The sequence below is a fragment of the Euwallacea similis genome, unplaced genomic scaffold (assembly GCF_039881205.1).
Source record: "Euwallacea similis isolate ESF13 unplaced genomic scaffold, ESF131.1 scaffold_44, whole genome shotgun sequence".
Taxonomy (NCBI): Eukaryota; Metazoa; Arthropoda; class Insecta; order Coleoptera; family Curculionidae; genus Euwallacea; species Euwallacea similis.
This window is the reverse complement of record NW_027098669.1, coordinates 151,994-171,965: the sequence shown is the minus strand read 5'-3', so window position 1 is coordinate 171,965 and position 19,972 is coordinate 151,994.

Below are 19,972 nucleotides of genomic sequence, written 5' to 3'. Positions count from 1 at the left end.
CGTGTGACCACTCAAAATGTCCCTCTAGACAAGCTCTATCCAACGGTGGTATCAGTCGTGGGACAATTTTGATGAATTCCCGAGAAAAAAATTCACACACGTCAAATAAACCGGGTAAATATTAAAAGTTTGCTAGCTCCGCGCTCGGAAATTTCTGGTCAGATTCGGCCGTGTGACCACTCAAAATGTTCCTCTAGACAAGCTCTATCCAACGGTGGGATCAGTCGTGGGACAATTTTGATGAATTCCCGAGAAAAAAATTCACACACGTCAAATAAACCGGGTAAATATTAAAAGTTTGCACGCTCCACACTCGGAAATTTCTGGTCAGATTCGGCCGTGTGACCACTCAAAATGTTCCTCAAAACAAGCTCCATCCAACGGTGGGATCAGTCGTGGGACTATTTTGATGAATTCCTGAGAAAAAAATCCACAAACGTCAAATAAACCGGGTAAATATTAAAAGTTTGCACGCTCCACACTCGGAAATTTCTGGTCAGATTCGGCCGTGTGACCACTCAAAATGTTCCTCTAGACAAGCTCTATCCAACGGTGGTATCAGTCGTGGGACTATTTTGATGAATTCCTTAGAAAAAAATCCACAAACGTCAAATAAACCGGGTAAATATTAAAAGTTTGCACGCTCCACACTCGGAAATTTCTGGTCAGATTCGGCCGTGTGACCACTCAAAATGTTCCTCTAGACAAGCTCTATCCAACGGTGGTATCAGTCGTGGGACTATTTATTGAATAATCCTTTTTAACCAGACCGTCTAATGGTGTGACAGTAAAAATCAAATTGTAGGCGTAATTAATTAAACCTTTTATTTCTTATTACCAACGATCGTTATATATACCCGACAGGCGATAGACTAACTATATATTTTTTAACTACTCTTATCGCTAAGCCAGAGAAGGAAGAGAAACACTAACCTAAGCAATAATCATATTTAGGCCGGTCGTTCTTTGAGGCATTGATAACATTGCGTCATATATCTATGAATAGGAATGCGCTTTATTCGTTGTTTTGGACTGGATATTCCAACACTATTTTGATAAATTCCCGAGAAAAAAATTCACACACGTCAAATAAACCGGGTAAATATTAAAAGTTTGCACGCTCCACACTCGAAAATTTCTGGTCCGATTCGGCCGTGTGACCACTCAAAATGTTCCTCTAGACAAGCTCTATCTAACGGTGGTATCAGTCGTGGGACAATTTTGATGAATTCCCGAGAAAAAAATTCACAAACGTCAAATAAACCGGGTAATTATCAATAGTTTGCACGCTCCACACTCGGAAATTTCTGGTCAGATTCGGCCGTGTGACCACTCAAAATGTTCCTCAAAACAAGCTCCATCCAACGGTGGGATCAGTCGTGGGACTATTTTGATGAATTCCTGAGAAAAAAATCCACAAACGTCAAATAAACCGGGTAAATATTAAAAGTTTGCACGCTCCACACTCGGAAATTTCTGGTCAGATTCGGCCGTGTGACCACTCAAAATGTTCCTTTAGACAAGCTCTATCCAACGGTGGTATCAGTCGTGGGACTATTTTGATGAATTCCTTAGAAAAAAATCCACAAACGTCAAATAAACCGGGTAAATATTAAAAGTTTGCACGCTCCACACTCGGAAATTTCTGGTCAGATTCGGCCGTGTGACCACTCAAAATGTTCCTCTAGACAAGCTCTATCCAACGGTGGTATCAGTCGTGGGACTATTTATTGAATAATCCTTTTTAACCAGACCGTCTAATGGTGTGACAGTAAAAATCAAATTGTAGGCGTAATTAATTAAACCTTTTATTTCTTATTACCAACGATCGTTATATATACCCGACAGGCGATAGACTAACTATATATTTTTTAACTACTCTTATCGCTAAGCCAGAGAAGGAAGAGAAACACTAACCTAAGCAATAATCATATTTAGGCCGGTCGTTCTTTGAGGCATTGATAACATTGCGTCATATATCTATGAATAGGAATGCGCTTTATTCGTTGTTTTGGACTGGATATTCCAACACTATTTTGATAAATTCCCGAGAAAAAAATTCACACACGTCAAATAAACCGGGTAAATATTAAAAGTTTGCACGCTCCACACTCGAAAATTTCTGGTCCGATTCGGCCGTGTGACCACTCAAAATGTTCCTCTAGACAAGCTCTATCTAACGGTGGTATCAGTCGTGGGACAATTTTGATGAATTCCCGAGAAAAAAATTCACAAACGTCAAATAAACCGGGTAATTATCAATAGTTTGCACGCTCCACACTCGGAAATTTCTGGTCAGATTCGGCCGTGTGACCACTCAAAATGTCCTTCTAGACAAGCTCTATCCAACGGTGGTATCAGTCGTGGGACAATTTTGATGAATTCCCGAGAAAAAAATTCACACACGTCAAATAAACCGGGTAAATATTAAAAGTTTGCTAGCTCCGCGCTCGGAAATTTCTGGTCAGATTCGGCCGTGTGACCACTCAAAATGTCCCTCTAGACAAGCTCTATCTAACGGTGGTATCAGTCGTGGGACAATTTTGATGAATTCCCGAGAAAAAAATTCACAAACGTCAAATAAACCGGGTAATTATCAATAGTTTGCAGGCTCCGCGCTCAGAAATTTCTGGTCTGATTCGGCCGTGTGACCACTCAAAATGTTCCTCTAGACAAGCTCTATCCAACGGTGGGATCAGTTGTGGGACTATTTTGATGAATTCCTGAAAAAAAAAACAACAAACATCAAATAAACCGGGTAAATATTAAAAGTTTGCACGCTCCACACTCGGAAATTTCTGGTCAGATTCGGCCGTGTGACCACTCAAAATGTTCCTCTAGATTAGATCTATCCAACGGTGTGATCAGTCGTGGACTATTTTGATGAATTCCTGAGATAGAAGTAGACACACGTCAAATAAACCGGGTAAATATTAAAAGTTTGCACGCTCCACACTCGAAAATTTCTGGTCCGATTCGGCCGTGTGATCACTCAAAATGTTCCTCTAGACAAGCTCTATCTAACGGTGGTATCAGTCGTGGGACAATTTTGATGAATTCCCGAGAAAAAAATTCACAAACGTCAAATAAACCGGGTAATTATCAATAGTTTGCAGGCTCCGCGCTCAGAAATTTCTGGTCTGATTCGGCCGTGTGACCACTCAAAATGTTCCTCTAGACAAGCTCTATCCAACGGTGGGATCAGTTGTGGGACTATTTTGATGAATTCCTGAAAAAAAAAACAACAAACATCAAATAAACCGGGTAAATATTAAAAGTTTGCACGCTCCACACTCGGAAATTTCTGGTCAGATTCGGCCGTGTGACCACTCAAAATGTTCCTCTAGATTAGATCTATCCAACGGTGTGATCAGTCGTGGACTATTTTGATGAATTCCTGAGACAGAAGTAGACACACGTCAAATAAACCGGGTAAATATTAAAAGTTTGCACGCTCCACACTCGGAAATTTCTGGTCAGATTCGGCCGTGTGACCACTCAAAATGTTCCTCTAGACTAGATCTATCCAACGGTGCGATCAGTCGTGGGACTATTTTGATGAATTCCTGAAAAAAAATCAACAAACGTCAAATAAACCGGGTAATTATCAAAAGTTTGCACGCTCCACACTCGGAAATTTCTGGTCAGATTCGGCCGTGTGACCACTTAAAATGTTCCTCTAGATAAGCTCAATCAAACGTTGGGATCAGTCGTGGGACAATTTTGATGAATTCTCGAGAAAAAAATTCACACACGTCAAATAAACCGGGTAAATATTAAAAGTTTGCACACCCCGCGCTCGGAAATTTCTGGTCCGATTCGGCCGTGTGACCACTCAAAATGTTCCTCTAGACATGCTCTATCCAACGGTGGCATCAGCCGTGGGACTATTTTGATGAATTCCTGAGAAAAAAATTCACACACGTCAAATAAACCGGGTAAATATTAAAAGTTTGCACGCTCCGCACTCGGAAATTTCTGGTCAGATTCGGCCGTGTGACCACTCAAAATGTTCCTCTAGACAAGCTCTATCCAACGGTGGCATCAGCCGTGGGACTATTTTAATGAATTCCTGAGAAAAAAATTCACACACGTCAAATAAACCGGGTAAATATTAAAAGTATGCACGCTCCACACTCGGAAATTTCTGGTCAGATTCGGCCGTGTGACCACTCAAAATGTTCCTCTAGACAAGCTCTATCCAACGGTGGCATCAGCCGTGGGACTATTTTGATGAATTCCTGAGAAAAAAATTCACACACGTCAAATAAACCGGGTAAATATTAAAAGTTTGCACGCTCCACACTCGGAAATTTCTGGTCAGATTCGGCCGTGTGACCACTCAAAATGTTCCTCTAGACAAGCTCTATCCAACGGTGGCATCAGCCGTGGGACTATTTTGATGAATTCCTGAGAAAAAAATTCACACACGTCAAATAAACCGGGTAAATATTAAAAGTTTGCACGCTCCGCACTCGGAAATTTCTGGTCAGATTCGGCCGTGTGACCACTCAAAATGTTCCTCTAGACAAGCTCTATCCAACGGTTGCATCAGTCGTGGGACTATTTTGATGAATTCCTGAGATAGAAGTAGACACACGTCAAATAAACCGGGTAAATATTAAAAGTTTGCACAATCCGCGCTCGGAAATTTCTGGTCCGATTCGGCCGTGTGACCATTCAAAATGTTCCTCTAGACTAGCTCTATCCAACGGTGGTATCAGTCGTGGGACAATTTTGATGAATTCCCGAGAAAAAAATTCACACACGTCAAATAAACCGGGTAAATATTAAAAGTTTGCACGCTCCACACTCGAAAATTTCTGGTCCGATTCGGCCGTGTGATCACTCAAAATGTTCCTCTAGACAAGCTCTATCTAACGGTGGTATCAGTCGTGGGACAATTTTGATGAATTCCCGAGAAAAAAATTCACAAACGTCAAATAAACCGGGTAATTATCAATAGTTTGCAGGCTCCGCGCTCAGAAATTTCTGGTCTGATTCGGCCGTGTGACCACTCAAAATGTTCCTCCAGACAAGCTCTATCCAACGGTGGGATCAGTCGTGGGACTATTTATTGAATAATCCTTTTTAACCAGACCGTCTAATGGTGTGACAGTAAAAATCAAATTGTAGGCGTAATTAATTAAACCTTTTATTTCTTATTACCAACGATCGTTATATATACCCGACAGGCGATAGACTAACTATATATTTTTTAACTACTCTTATCGCTAAGCCAGAGAAGGAAGAGAAACACTAACCTAAGCAATAATCATATTTAGGCCGGTCGTTCTTTGAGGCATTGATAACATTGCGTCATATATCTATGAATAGGAATGCGCTTTATTCGTTGTTTTGGACTGGATATTCCAACACTATTTTGATAAATTCCCGAGAAAAAAATTCACACACGTCAAATAAACCGGGTAAATATTAAAAGTTTGCACGCTCCACACTCGAAAATTTCTGGTCCGATTCGGCCGTGTGATCACTCAAAATGTTCCTCTAGACAAGCTCTATCTAACGGTGGTATCAGTCGTGGGACAATTTTGATGAATTCCCGAGAAAAAAATTCACAAACGTCAAATAAACCGGGTAATTATCAATAGTTTGCACGCTCCGCGCTCAGAAATTTCTGGTCTGATTCGGCCGTGTGACCACTCAAAATGTTCCTCTAGAGAAGCTCTATCCAACGGTGGGATCAGTTGTGGGACTATTTTGATGAATTCCTGAAAAAAAATCAACAAACGTCAAATAAACCGGGTAAATATTAAAAGTTTGCACGCTCCACACTCGGAAATTTCTGGTCAGATTCGGCCGTGTGACCACTCAAAATGTCCCTCTAGACAAGCTCTATCCAACGGTGGTATCAGTCGTGGGACAATTTTGATGAATTCCCGAGAAAAAAATTCACACACGTCAAATAAACCGGGTAAATATTAAAAGTTTGCACGCTCCACACTCGGAAATTTCTGGTCAGATTCGGCCGTGTGACCACTCAAAATGTCCCTCTAGACAAGCTCTATCCAACGGTGGTATCAGTCGTGGGACAATTTTGATGAATTCCCGAGAAAAAAATTCACACACGTCAAATAAACCGGGTAAATATTAAAAGTTTGCACGCTCCACACTCGGAAATTTCTGGTCAGATTCGGCCGTGTGACCACTCAAAATGTCCCTCTAGACAAGCTCTATCCAACGGTGGTATCAGTCGTGGGACAATTTTGATGAATTCCCGAGAAAAAAATTCACACACGTCAAATAGACCGGGTAAATATTAAAAGTTTGCACGCTCCACACTCGGAAATTTCTGGTCAGATTCGGCCGTGTGACCACTCAAAATGTTCCTCTAGATAAGCTCTATCCAACGGTGGCATCAGCCGTGGGACTATTTTGATGAATTCCTGAGAAAAAAATTCACACACGTCAAATAAACCGGGTAAATATTAAAAGTTTGCACGCTCCGCACTCGGAAATTTCTGGTCAGATTCGGCCGTGTGACCACTCAAAATGTTCCTCTAGACAAGCTCTATCCAACGGTTGCATCAGTCGTGGGACTATTTTGATGAATTCCTGAGATAGAAGTAGACACACGTCAAATAAACCGGGTAAATATTAAAAGTTTGCACAATCCGCGCTCGGAAATTTCTGGTCCGATTCGGCCGTGTGACCATTCAAAATGTTCCTCTAGACTAGCTCTATCCAACGGTGGTATCAGTCGTGGGACAATTTTGATGAATTCCCGAGAAAAAAATTCACACACGTCAAATAAACCGGGTAAATATTAAAAGTTTGCACGCTCCACACTCGAAAATTTCTGGTCCGATTCGGCCGTGTGATCACTCAAAATGTTCCTCTAGACAAGCTCTATCTAACGGTGGTATCAGTCGTGGGATAATTTTGATGAATTCCCGAGAAAAAAATTCACAAACGTCAAATAAACCGGGTAATTATCAATAGTTTGCAGGCTCCGCGCTCAGAAATTTCTGGTCTGATTCGGCCGTGTGACCACTCAAAATGTTCCTCTAGACAAGCTCTATCCAACGGTGGGATCAGTTGTGGGACTATTTTGATGAATTCCTGAAAAAAAAAACAACAAACATCAAATAAACCGGGTAAATATTAAAAGTTTGCACGCTCCACACTCGGAAATTTCTGGTCAGATTCGGCCGTGTGACCACTCAAAATGTTCCTCTAGATTAGATCTATCCAACGGTGTGATCAGTCGTGGACTATTTTGATGAATTCCTGAGACAGAAGTAGACACACGTCAAATAAACCGGGTAAATATTAAAAGTTTGCACGCTCCACACTCGGAAATTTCTGGTCAGATTCGGCCGTGTGACCACTCAAAATGTTCCTCTAGATTAGATCTATCCAACGGTGTGATCAGTCGTGGACTATTTTGATGAATTCCTGAGATAGAAGTAGACACACGTCAAATAAACCGGGTAAATATTAAAAGTTTGCTAGCTCCGCGCTCGGAAATTTCTGGTCAGATTCGGCCGTGTGACCACTCAAAATGTCCCTCTAGACAAGCTCTATCCAACGGTGGTATCAGTCGTGGGACAATTTTGATGAATTCCCGAGAAAAAAATTCACACACGTCAAATAAACCGGGTAAATATTAAAAGTTTGCACGCTCCACACTCGGAAATTTCTGGTCAGATTCGGCCGTGTGACCACTTAAAATGTTCCTCTAGATAAGCTCAATCAAACGTTGGGATCAGTCGTGGGACAATTTTGATGAATTCTCGAGAAAAAAATTCACACACGTCAAATAAACCGGGTAAATATTAAAAGTTTGCACGCTCCGCACTCGGAAATTTCTGGTCAGATTCGGCCGTGTGACCACTCAAAATGTTCCTCTAGACTAGATCTATCCAACGGTGCGATCAGTCGTGGGACTATTTTGATGAATTCCTGAGATAGAAGTAGACACACGTCAAATAAACCGGGTTAATATTAAAAGTTTGCACAATCCGCGCTCGGAAATTTCTGGTCCGATTCGGCCGTGTGACCACTCAAAATGTTCCTCTAGACAAGCTCTATCCAACGGTGGCATCAGCCGTGGGACTATTTTGATGAATTCCTGAGAAAAAAATTCACACACGTCAAATAAACCGGGTAAATATTAAAAGTTTGCACGCTCCGCACTCGGAAATTTCTGGTCAGATTCGGCCGTGTGACCACTCAAAATGTTCCTCTAGACAAGCTCTATCTAACGGTGGCATCAGCCGTGGGACTATTTTGATGAATTCCTGAGAAAAAAATTCACACACGTCAAATAAACCGGGTAAATATTAAAAGTTTGCACGCTCCGCACTCGGAAATTTCTGGTCAGATTCGGCCGTGTGACCACTCAAAATGTTCCTCTAGACAAGCTCTATCCAACGGTGGTATCAGTCGTGGGACTATTTTGATGAATTCCTTAGAAAAAAATCCACAAACGTCAAATAAACCGGGTAAATATTAAAAGTTTGCACGCTCCACACTCGGAAATTTCTGGTCAGATTCGGCCGTGTGACCACTCAAAATGTTCCTCTAGACAAGCTCTATCCAACGGTGGTATCAGTCGTGGGACTATTTTGATGAATTCCTTAGAAAAAAATCCACAAACGTCAAATAAACCGGGTAAATATTAAAAGTTTGCACGCTCCACACTCGAAAATTTCTGGTCCGATTCGGCCGTGTGACCACTCAAAATGTTCCTCTAGACAAGCTCTATCTAACGGTGGTATCAGTCGTGGGACAATTTTGATGAATTCCCGAGAAAAAAATTCACAAACGTCAAATAAACCGGGTAATTATCAATAGTTTGCACGCTCCACACTCGGAAATTTCTGGTCAGATTCGGCCGTGTGACCACTCAAAATGTCCTTCTAGACAAGCTCTATCCAACGGTGGTATCAGTCGTGGGACAATTTTGATGAATTCCCGAGAAAAAAATTCACACACGTCAAATAAACCGGGTAAATATTAAAAGTTTGCTAGCTCCGCGCTCGGAAATTTCTGGTCAGATTCGGCCGTGTGACCACTCAAAATGTCCCTCTAGACAAGCTCTATCCAACGGTGGTATCAGTCGTGGGACAATTTTGATGAATTCCCGAGAAAAAAATTCACACACGTCAAATAAACCGGGTAAATATTAAAAGTTTGCACGCTCCACACTCGGAAATTTCTGGTCAGATTCGGCCGTGTGACCACTCAAAATGTTCCTCTAGACAAGCTCTATCCAACGGTTGCATCAGTCGTGGGACTATTTTGATGAATTCCTGAGATAGAAGTAGACACACGTCAAATAAACCGGGTAAATATTAAAAGTTTGCACAATCCGCGCTCGGAAATTTCTGGTCCGATTCGGCCGTGTGACCATTCAAAATGTTCCTCTAGACTAGCTCTATCCAACGGTGGTATCAGTCGTGGGACAATTTTGATGAATTCCCGAGAAAAAAATTCACACACGTCAAATAAACCGGGTAAATATTAAAAGTTTGCACGCTCCACACTCGAAAATTTCTGGTCCGATTCGGCCGTGTGATCACTCAAAATGTTCCTCTAGACAAGCTCTATCTAACGGTGGTATCAGTCGTGGGACAATTTTGATGAATTCCCGAGAAAAAAATTCACAAACGTCAAATAAACCGGGTAATTATCAATAGTTTGCAGGCTCCGCGCTCAGAAATTTCTGGTCTGATTCGGCCGTGTGACCACTCAAAATGTTCCTCTAGACAAGCTCTATCCAACGGTGGGATCAGTTGTGGGACTATTTTGATGAATTCCTGAAAAAAAAAACAACAAACATCAAATAAACCGGGTAAATATTAAAAGTTTGCACGCTCCACACTCGGAAATTTCTGGTCAGATTCGGCCGTGTGACCACTCAAAATGTTCCTCTAGATTAGATCTATCCAACGGTGTGATCAGTCGTGGACTATTTTGATGAATTCCTGAGACAGAAGTAGACACACGTCAAATAAACCGGGTAAATATTAAAAGTTTGCACGCTCCACACTCGGAAATTTCTGGTCAGATTCGGCCGTGTGACCACTCAAAATGTTCCTCTAGATTAGATCTATCCAACGGTGTGATCAGTCGTGGACTATTTTGATGAATTCCTGAGATAGAAGTAGACACACGTCAAATAAACCGGGTAAATATTAAAAGTTTGCTAGCTCCGCGCTCGGAAATTTCTGGTCAGATTCGGCCGTGTGACCACTCAAAATGTCCCTCTAGACAAGCTCTATCCAACGGTGGTATCAGTCGTGGGACAATTTTGATGAATTCCCGAGAAAAAAATTCACACACGTCAAATAAACCGGGTAAATATTAAAAGTTTGCACGCTCCACACTCGGAAATTTCTGGTCAGATTCGGCCGTGTGACCACTTAAAATGTTCCTCTAGATAAGCTCAATCAAACGTTGGGATCAGTCGTGGGACAATTTTGATGAATTCTCGAGAAAAAAATTCACACACGTCAAATAAACCGGGTAAATATTAAAAGTTTGCACGCTCCGCACTCGGAAATTTCTGGTCAGATTCGGCCGTGTGACCACTCAAAATGTTCCTCTAGACTAGATCTATCCAACGGTGCGATCAGTCGTGGGACTATTTTGATGAATTCCTGAGATAGAAGTAGACACACGTCAAATAAACCGGGTTAATATTAAAAGTTTGCACAATCCGCGCTCGGAAATTTCTGGTCCGATTCGGCCGTGTGACCACTCAAAATGTTCCTCTAGACAAGCTCTATCCAACGGCGGCATCAGCCGTGGGACTATTTTGATGAATTCCTGAGAAAAAAATTCACACACGTCAAATAAACCGGGTAAATATTAAAAGTTTGCACGCTCCGCACTCGGAAATTTCTGGTCAGATTCGGCCGTGTGACCACTCAAAATGTTCCTCTAGACAAGCTCTATCTAACGGTGGCATCAGCCGTGGGACTATTTTGATGAATTCCTGAGAAAAAAATTCACACACGTCAAATAAACCGGGTAAATATTAAAAGTTTGCACGCTCCGCACTCGGAAATTTCTGGTCAGATTCGGCCGTGTGACCACTCAAAATGTTCCTCTAGACAAGCTCTATCCAACGGTGGTATCAGTCGTGGGACTATTTTGATGAATTCCTTAGAAAAAAATCCACAAACGTCAAATAAACCGGGTAAATATTAAAAGTTTGCACGCTCCACACTCGGAAATTTCTGGTCAGATTCGGCCGTGTGACCACTCAAAATGTTCCTCTAGACAAGCTCTATCCAACGGTGGTATCAGTCGTGGGACTATTTATTGAATAATCCTTTTTAACCAGACCGTCTAATGGTGTGACAGTAAAAATCAAATTGTAGGCGTAATTAATTAAACCTTTTATTTCTTATTACCAACGATCGTTATATATACCCGACAGGCGATAGACTAACTATATATTTTTTAACTACTCTTATCGCTAAGCCAGAGAAGGAAGAGAAACACTAACCTAAGCAATAATCATATTTAGGCCGGTCGTTCTTTGAGGCATTGATAACATTGCGTCATATATCTATGAATAGGAATGCGCTTTATTCGTTGTTTTGGACTGGATATTCCAACACTATTTTGATAAATTCCCGAGAAAAAAATTCACACACGTCAAATAAACCGGGTAAATATTAAAAGTTTGCACGCTCCACACTCGAAAATTTCTGGTCCGATTCGGCCGTGTGACCACTCAAAATGTTCCTCTAGACAAGCTCTATCTAACGGTGGTATCAGTCGTGGGACAATTTTGATGAATTCCCGAGAAAAAAATTCACAAACGTCAAATAAACCGGGTAATTATCAATAGTTTGCACGCTCCACACTCGGAAATTTCTGGTCAGATTCGGCCGTGTGACCACTCAAAATGTCCTTCTAGACAAGCTCTATCCAACGGTGGTATCAGTCGTGGGACAATTTTGATGAATTCCCGAGAAAAAAATTCACACACGTCAAATAAACCGGGTAAATATTAAAAGTTTGCTAGCTCCGCGCTCGGAAATTTCTGGTCAGATTCGGCCGTGTGACCACTCAAAATGTCCCTCTAGACAAGCTCTATCCAACGGTGGTATCAGTCGTGGGACAATTTTGATGAATTCCCGAGAAAAAAATTCACACACGTCAAATAAACCGGGTAAATATTAAAAGTTTGCACGCTCCACACTCGGAAATTTCTGGTCAGATTCGGCCGTGTGACCACTCAAAATGTCCCTCTAGACAAGCTCTATCCAACGGTGGGATCAGTCGTGGGACAATTTTGATGAATTCCCGAGAAAAAAATTCACACACGTCAAATAAACCGGGTAAATATTAAAAGTTTGCACGCTCCACACTCGGAAATTTCTGGTCAGATTCGGCCGTGTGACCACTCAAAATGTTCCTCTAGATAAGCTCTATCCAACGGTGGCATCAGCCGTGGGACTATTTTGATGAATTCCTGAGAAAAAAATTCACACACGTCAAATAAACCGGGTAAATATTAAAAGTTTGCACGCTCCGCACTCGGAAATTTCTGGTCAGATTCGGCCGTGTGACCACTCAAAATGTTCCTCTAAACAAGCTCTATCCAACGGTTGCATCAGTCGTGGGACTATTTTGATGAATTCCTGAGATAGAAGTAGACACACGTCAAATAAACCGGGTAAATATTAAAAGTTTGCACAATCCGCGCTCGGAAATTTCTGGTCCGATTCGGCCGTGTGACCATTCAAAATGTTCCTCTAGACTAGCTCTATCCAACGGTGGTATCAGTCGTTTGACAATTTTGATGAATTCCCGAGAAAAAAATTCACACACGTCAAATAAACCGGGTAAATATTAAAAGTTTGCACGCTCCACACTCGAAAATTTCTGGTCCGATTCGGCCGTGTGATCACTCAAAATGTTCCTCTAGACAAGCTCTATCTAACGGTGGTATCAGTCGTGGGACAATTTTGATGAATTCCCGAGAAAAAAATTCACAAACGTCAAATAAACCGGGTAATTATCAATAGTTTGCAGGCTCCGCGCTCAGAAATTTCTGGTCTGATTCGGCCGTGTGACCACTCAAAATGTTCCTCTAGACAAGCTCTATCCAACGGTGGGATCAGTTGTGGGACTATTTTGATGAATTCCTGAAAAAAAAAACAACAAACATCAAATAAACCGGGTAAATATTAAAAGTTTGCACGCTCCACACTCGGAAATTTCTGGTCAGATTCGGCCGTGTGACCACTCAAAATGTTCCTCTAGATTAGATCTATCCAACGGTGTGATCAGTCGTGGACTATTTTGATGAATTCCTGAGACAGAAGTAGACACACGTCAAATAAACCGGGTAAATATTAAAAGTTTGCACGCTCCACACTCGGAAATTTCTGGTCAGATTCGGCCGTGTGACCACTCAAAATGTTCCTCTAGACTAGATCTATCCAACGGTGCGATCAGTCGTGGGACTATTTTGATGAATTCCTGAAAAAAAATCAACAAACGTCAAATAAACCGGGTAATTATCAAAAGTTTGCACGCTCCACACTCGGAAATTTCTGGTCAGATTCGGCCGTGTGACCACTTAAAATGATCCTCTAGATAAGCTCAATCAAACGTTGGGATCAGTCGTGGGACAATTTTGATGAATTCTCGAGAAAAAAATTCACACACGTCAAATAAACCGGGTAAATATTAAAAGTTTGCACACCCCGCGCTCGGAAATTTCTGGTCCGATTCGGCCGTGTGACCACTCAAAATGTTCCTCTAGACATGCTCTATCCAACGGTGGCATCAGCCGTGGGACTATTTTGATGAATTCCTGAGAAAAAAATTCACACACGTCAAATAAACCGGGTAAATATTAAAAGTTTGCACGCTCCACACTCGGAAATTTCTGGTCAGATTCGGCCGTGTGACCACTCAAAATGTCCCTCTAGACAAGCTCTATCCAACGGTGGCATCAGCCGTGGGACTATTTTGATGAATTCCTGAGAAAAAAATTCACACACGTCAAATAAACCGGGTAAATATTAAAAGTTTGCACGCTCCGCACTCGGAAATTTCTGGTCAGATTCGGCCGTGTGACCACTCAAAATGTTCCTCTAGACAAGCTCTATCCAACGGTTGCATCAGTCGTGGGACTATTTTGATGAATTCCTGAGATAGAAGTAGACACACGTCAAATAAACCGGGTAAATATTAAAAGTTTGCACAATCCGCGCTCGGAAATTTCTGGTCCGATTCGGCCGTGTGACCATTCAAAATGTTCCTCTAGACTAGCTCTATCCAACGGTGGTATCAGTCGTGGGACAATTTTGATGAATTCCCGAGAAAAAAATTCACACACGTCAAATAAACCGGGTAAATATTAAAAGTTTGCACGCTCCACACTCGAAAATTTCTGGTCCGATTCGGCCGTGTGATCACTCAAAATGTTCCTCTAGACAAGCTCTATCTAACGGTGGTATCAGTCGTGGGACAATTTTGATGAATTCCCGAGAAAAAAATTCACAAACGTCAAATAAACCGGGTAATTATCAATAGTTTGCAGGCTCCGCGCTCAGAAATTTCTGGTCTGATTCGGCCGTGTGACCACTCAAAATGTTCCTCCAGACAAGCTCTATCCAACGGTGGGATCAGTTGTGGGACTATTTTGATGAATTCCTGAAAAAAAAAACAACAAACATCAAATAAACCGGGTAAATATTAAAAGTTTGCACGCTCCACACTCGGAAATTTCTGGTCAGATTCGGCCGTGTGACCACTCAAAATGTTCCTCTAGACAAGCTCTATCCAACGGTTGCATCAGTCGTGGGACTATTTTGATGAATTCCTGTGATAGAAGTAGACACACGTCAAATAAACCGGGTAAATATTAAAAGTTTGCACAATCCGCGCTCGGAAATTTCTGGTCCGATTCGGCCGTGTGACCATTCAAAATGTTCCTCTAGACTAGCTCTATCCAACGGTGGTATCAGTCGTGGGACAATTTTGATGAATTCCCGAGAAAAAAATTCACACACGTCAAATAAACCGGGTAAATATTAAAAGTTTGCACGCTCCACACTCGAAAATTTCTGGTCCGATTCGGCCGTGTGATCACTCAAAATGTTCCTCTAGACAAGCTCTATCTAACGGTGGTATCAGTCGTGGGACAATTTTGATGAATTCCCGAGAAAAAAATTCACAAACGTCAAATAAACCGGGTAATTATCAATAGTTTGCAGGCTCCGCGCTCAGAAATTTCTGGTCTGATTCGGCCGTGTGACCACTCAAAATGTTCCTCTAGACTAGATCTATTCAACGGTGCGATCAGTCGTGGGACTATTTTGATGAATTCCTGAGATAGAAGTAGACACACGTCAAATAAACCGGGTAAATATTAAAAGTTTGCACACTCCGCGCTCGGAAATTTCTGGTCCGATTCGGCCGTGTGACCACTCAAAATGTTCCTCTAGACAAGCTCTATCCAACGGTGGCATCAGCCGTGGGACTATTTTGATGAATTCCTGAGAAAAAAATTCACACACGTCAAATAAACCGGGTAATTATCAATAGTTTGCACGCTCCGCGCTCAGAAGTTTCTGGTCTGATTCGGCCGTGTGACCACTCAAAATGTTCCTCAAGACAAGCTATATCCAACTGTGTGATCAGTCGTGGGACTATTTTGATGAATTCCTGAGAAAAAAATTCATACACGTCAAATAAACCGGGTAAATATCAGTAGTTTGCACGCTCCGCGCTCAGAAGTTTCTGGTCTGATTCGGCCGTGTGACCACTCAAAATGTTCCTCAAGACAAGCTATATCCAACTGTGTGATCAGTCGTGGGACTATTTTGATGAATTCCTGAGAAAAAAATTCACACACGTCAAATAAACCGGGTAAATATTAAAAGTTTGCACACTCCGCGCTCGGAAATTTCTGGTCCGATTCGGCCGTGTGACCACTCAAAATGTTCCTCTAGACAAGCTCTATCCAACGGTTGCATCAGTCGTGGGACTATTTTGATGAATTCCTGAGATAGGAGTAGACACACGTCAAATAAATCGGGTAAATATTAAAAGTTTGCACGCTCCGCGCTCGGAAATTTCTGGTCCGATTCGGCCGTGTAACCACTCAAAATGTTCCTCAAGACAAGCTCTATCCAACGGTGGCATCAGCCGTGGGACTATTTTGATGAATTCCTGAGAAAAAAATTCACACACGTCAAATAAACCGGGTAAATATTAAAAGTTTGCACGCTCCGCGCTCGGAAATTTCTGTTCCTATTCGGCCGTGTGACCTCTCAAAATGTGCCTCTAGACAAGCTCTATCCAACGGTGGCATGAGCCGTGCGACTATTTTGATGAATTCCTGAGAAAAAAATTCACACACGTCAAATAAACCGGGTAAATATTAAAAGTTTGCACGCTCGGCGCTCGGAAATTTCTGGTCCGATTCGGCCGTGTGACCACTCAAAATGTTCCTCTAGATAAGCTCTATCCAACGGTGGCATCAGCCGTGGGACTATTTTGATGAATTCCTGAGAAAAAAATTCACACACGTCAAATAAACCGGGTAAATATTAAAAGTTTGCACGCTCCACACTCGGAAATTTCTGGTCAGATTCGGCCGTGTGACCACTCAAAATGTTCCTCTAGACTAGATCTATCCAACGGTGTGATCAGTCGTGGGACTATTTTGATGAATTCCTGAGATAGAAGTAGACACACGTCAAATAAACCGGGTAAATATTAAAAGTTTGCACACTCCGCGCTCGGAAATTTCTGGTCCGATTCGGCCGTGTGACCACTCAAAATGTTCCTCTAGACAAGCTCTATCCAACGGTTGCATCAGTCGTGGGACTATTTTGACGAATTCCTGAGATAGAAGTAGACGATGCCATATATTAAAAGTTTGCACGCTCTACACTCGGAAATTTCTGGTCAGATTCGGCCGTGTGACCACTCAAAATGTTCCTCAAGACAAGCTCCATCCAACGGTGGGATCAGTCGTGGGACTATTTTGATGAATTCCTGAGAAAAAAATTCACACACGTCAAATAAACCGGGTAATTATCAATAGTTTGCACGCTCCGCGCTCAGAAGTTTCTGGTCTGATTCGGCCGTGTGACCACTCAAAATGTTCCTCAAGACAAGCTATATCCAACTGTGTGATCAGTCGTGGGACTATTTTGATGAATTCCTGAGAAAAAAATTCACACACGTCAAATAAACCGGGTAAATATCAGTAGTTTGCACGCTCCGCGCTCGGAAATTTCTGTTCCTATTCGGCCGTGTGACCACTCAAAATGTGCCTCTAGACAAGCTCTATCCAACGGTGGCATGAGCCGTGCGACTATTTTGATGAATTCCTGAGAAAAAAATTCACACACGTCAAATAAACCGGGTAAATATTAAAAGTTTGCACGCTCGGCGCTCGGAAATTTCTGGTCCGATTCGGCCGTGTGACCACTCAAAATGTTCCTCTAGACTAGATCTATCCAACGGTGTGATCAGTCGTGGGACTATTTTGATGAATTCCTGAGATAGAAGTAGACACACGTCAAATAAACCGGGTAAATATTAAAAGTTTGCACACTCCGCGCTCGGAAATTTCTGGTCTGATTCGGCCGTGTGACCACTCAAAATGTTCCTCCAGACAAGCTCTATCCAACGGTGGGATCAGTTGTGGGACTATTTTGATGAATTCCTGAAAAAAAAAACAACAAACATCAAATAAACCGGGTAAATATTAAAAGTTTGCACGCTCTACACTCGGAAATTTCTGGTCAGATTCGGCAGTGTGACCACTCAAAATGTTCCTCAAGACAAGCTCTATCCAACTGTGTGATCAGTCGTGGGAAAATTTTGATGAATTCCCGAGAAAAAAATTCACACACGTCAAATAAACCTGGTAAATATTAAAAGTTTGCACACCCCGCGCTCGGAAATTTCTGGTCCGATTCGGCCGTGTGACCACTCAAAATGTTCCTCTAGACAAGCTCTATCCAACGGTGGCATCAGCCGTGGGACTATTTTGATGAATTCCTGAGAAAAAAATTCACACACGTCAAATAAACCGGGTAATTATCAATAGTTTGCACGCTCCGCGCTCAGAAGTTTCTGGTCTGATTCGGCCGTGTGACCACTCAAAATGTTCCTCTAGACAAGCTCTATCCAACGGTGGGATCAGTTGTGGGACTATTTTGATGAATTCCTGAAAAAAAAATTCACACACGTCAAATAAACCGGGTAATTATCAATAGTTTGCACGCTCCGCGCTCAGAAGTTTCTGGTCTGATTCGGCCGTGTGACCACTCAAAATGTTCCTCAAGACAAGCTATATCCAACTGTGTGATCAGTCGTGGGACTATTTTGATGAATTCCTGAGAAAAAAATTCACACACGTCAAATAAACCGGGTAAATATTAAAAGTTTGCTCGCTCCACACTCGGAAATTTCTGGTCAGATTCGGCCGAGTAACCTCTCAAAATGTTCCTCTAGACAAGCTCTATCCAACGGTGGTATCAGTCGTGGGACAATTTTGATGAATTCCCGAGAAAAAAATTCACACACGTCAAATAAACCGGGTAAATATTAAAAGTTTGCACACAACGCGCTCGGAAATTTCTGGTGCGATTCGGCCGTGTGACCACTCAAAATGTTCCTCTAGACAAGCTCTATCCAACGGTGGCATCAGCCGTGGGACTATTTTGATGAATTCCTGAGAAAAAAATTCACACACGTCAAATAAACCGGGTAAATATTAAAAGTTTGCACGCTCCACACTCGGAAATTTCTGGTCAGATTCGGCAGAGTAACCTCTCAAAATGTTCCTCTAGACAAGCTCTATCCAACGGTGGGATCAGTTGTGGGACTATTTTGATGAATTTCTGAGAAAAAAATTCACAAACGTCAAATAAACCGGGTAATTATCAATAGTTTGCACGCTCTACACTCGGAAATTTCTGGTCAGATTCGGCAGTGTGACCACTCAAAATGTTCCTCAAGACAAGCTCTATCCAACTGTGTGATCAGTCGTGGGAAAATTTTGATGAATTCCCGAGAAAAAAATTCACACACGTCAAATAAACCTGGTAAATATTAAAAGTTTGCACACCCCGCGCTCGGAAATTTCTGGTCTGATTCGGCCGTGTGACCACTCAAAATGTTCCTCCAGACAAGCTCTATCCAACGGTGGGATCAGTTGTGGGACTATTTTGATGAATTCCTGAAAAAAAAAACAACAAACATCAAATAAACCGGGTAAATATTAAAAGTTTGCACGCTCTACACTCGGAAATTTCTGGTCAGATTCGGCAGTGTGACCACTCAAAATGTTCCTCAAGACAAGCTCTATCCAACTGTGTGATCAGTCGTGGGAAAATTTTGATGAATTCCCGAGAAAAAAATTCACACACGTCAAATAAACCGGGTAAATATTAAAAGTTTGCACACTCCGCGCTCGGAAATTTCTGGTCTGATTCGGCCGTGTGACCACTCAAAATGTTCCTCCAGACAAGCTCTATCCAACGGTGGGATCAGTTGTGGGACTATTTTGATGAATTCCTGAAAAAAAAAACAACAAACATCAAATAAACCGGGTAAATATTAAAAGTTTGCACGCTCTACACTCGGAAATTTCTGGTCAGATTCGGCAGTGTGACCACTCAAAATGTTCCTCAAGACAAGCTCTATCCAACTGTGTGATCAGTCGTGGGAAAATTTTGATGAATTCCCGAGAAAAAAATTCACACACGTCAAATAAACCTGGTAAATATTAAAAGTTTGCACACCCCGCGCTCGGAAATTTCTGGTCCGATTCGGCCGTGTGACCACTCAAAATGTTCCTCTAGACAAGCTCTATCCAACGGTGGCATCAGCCGTGGGACTATTTTGATGAATTCCTGAGAAAAAAATTCACACACGTCAAATAAACCGGGTAATTATCAATAGTTTGCACGCTCCGCGCTCAGAAGTTTCTGGTCTGATTCGGCAGTGT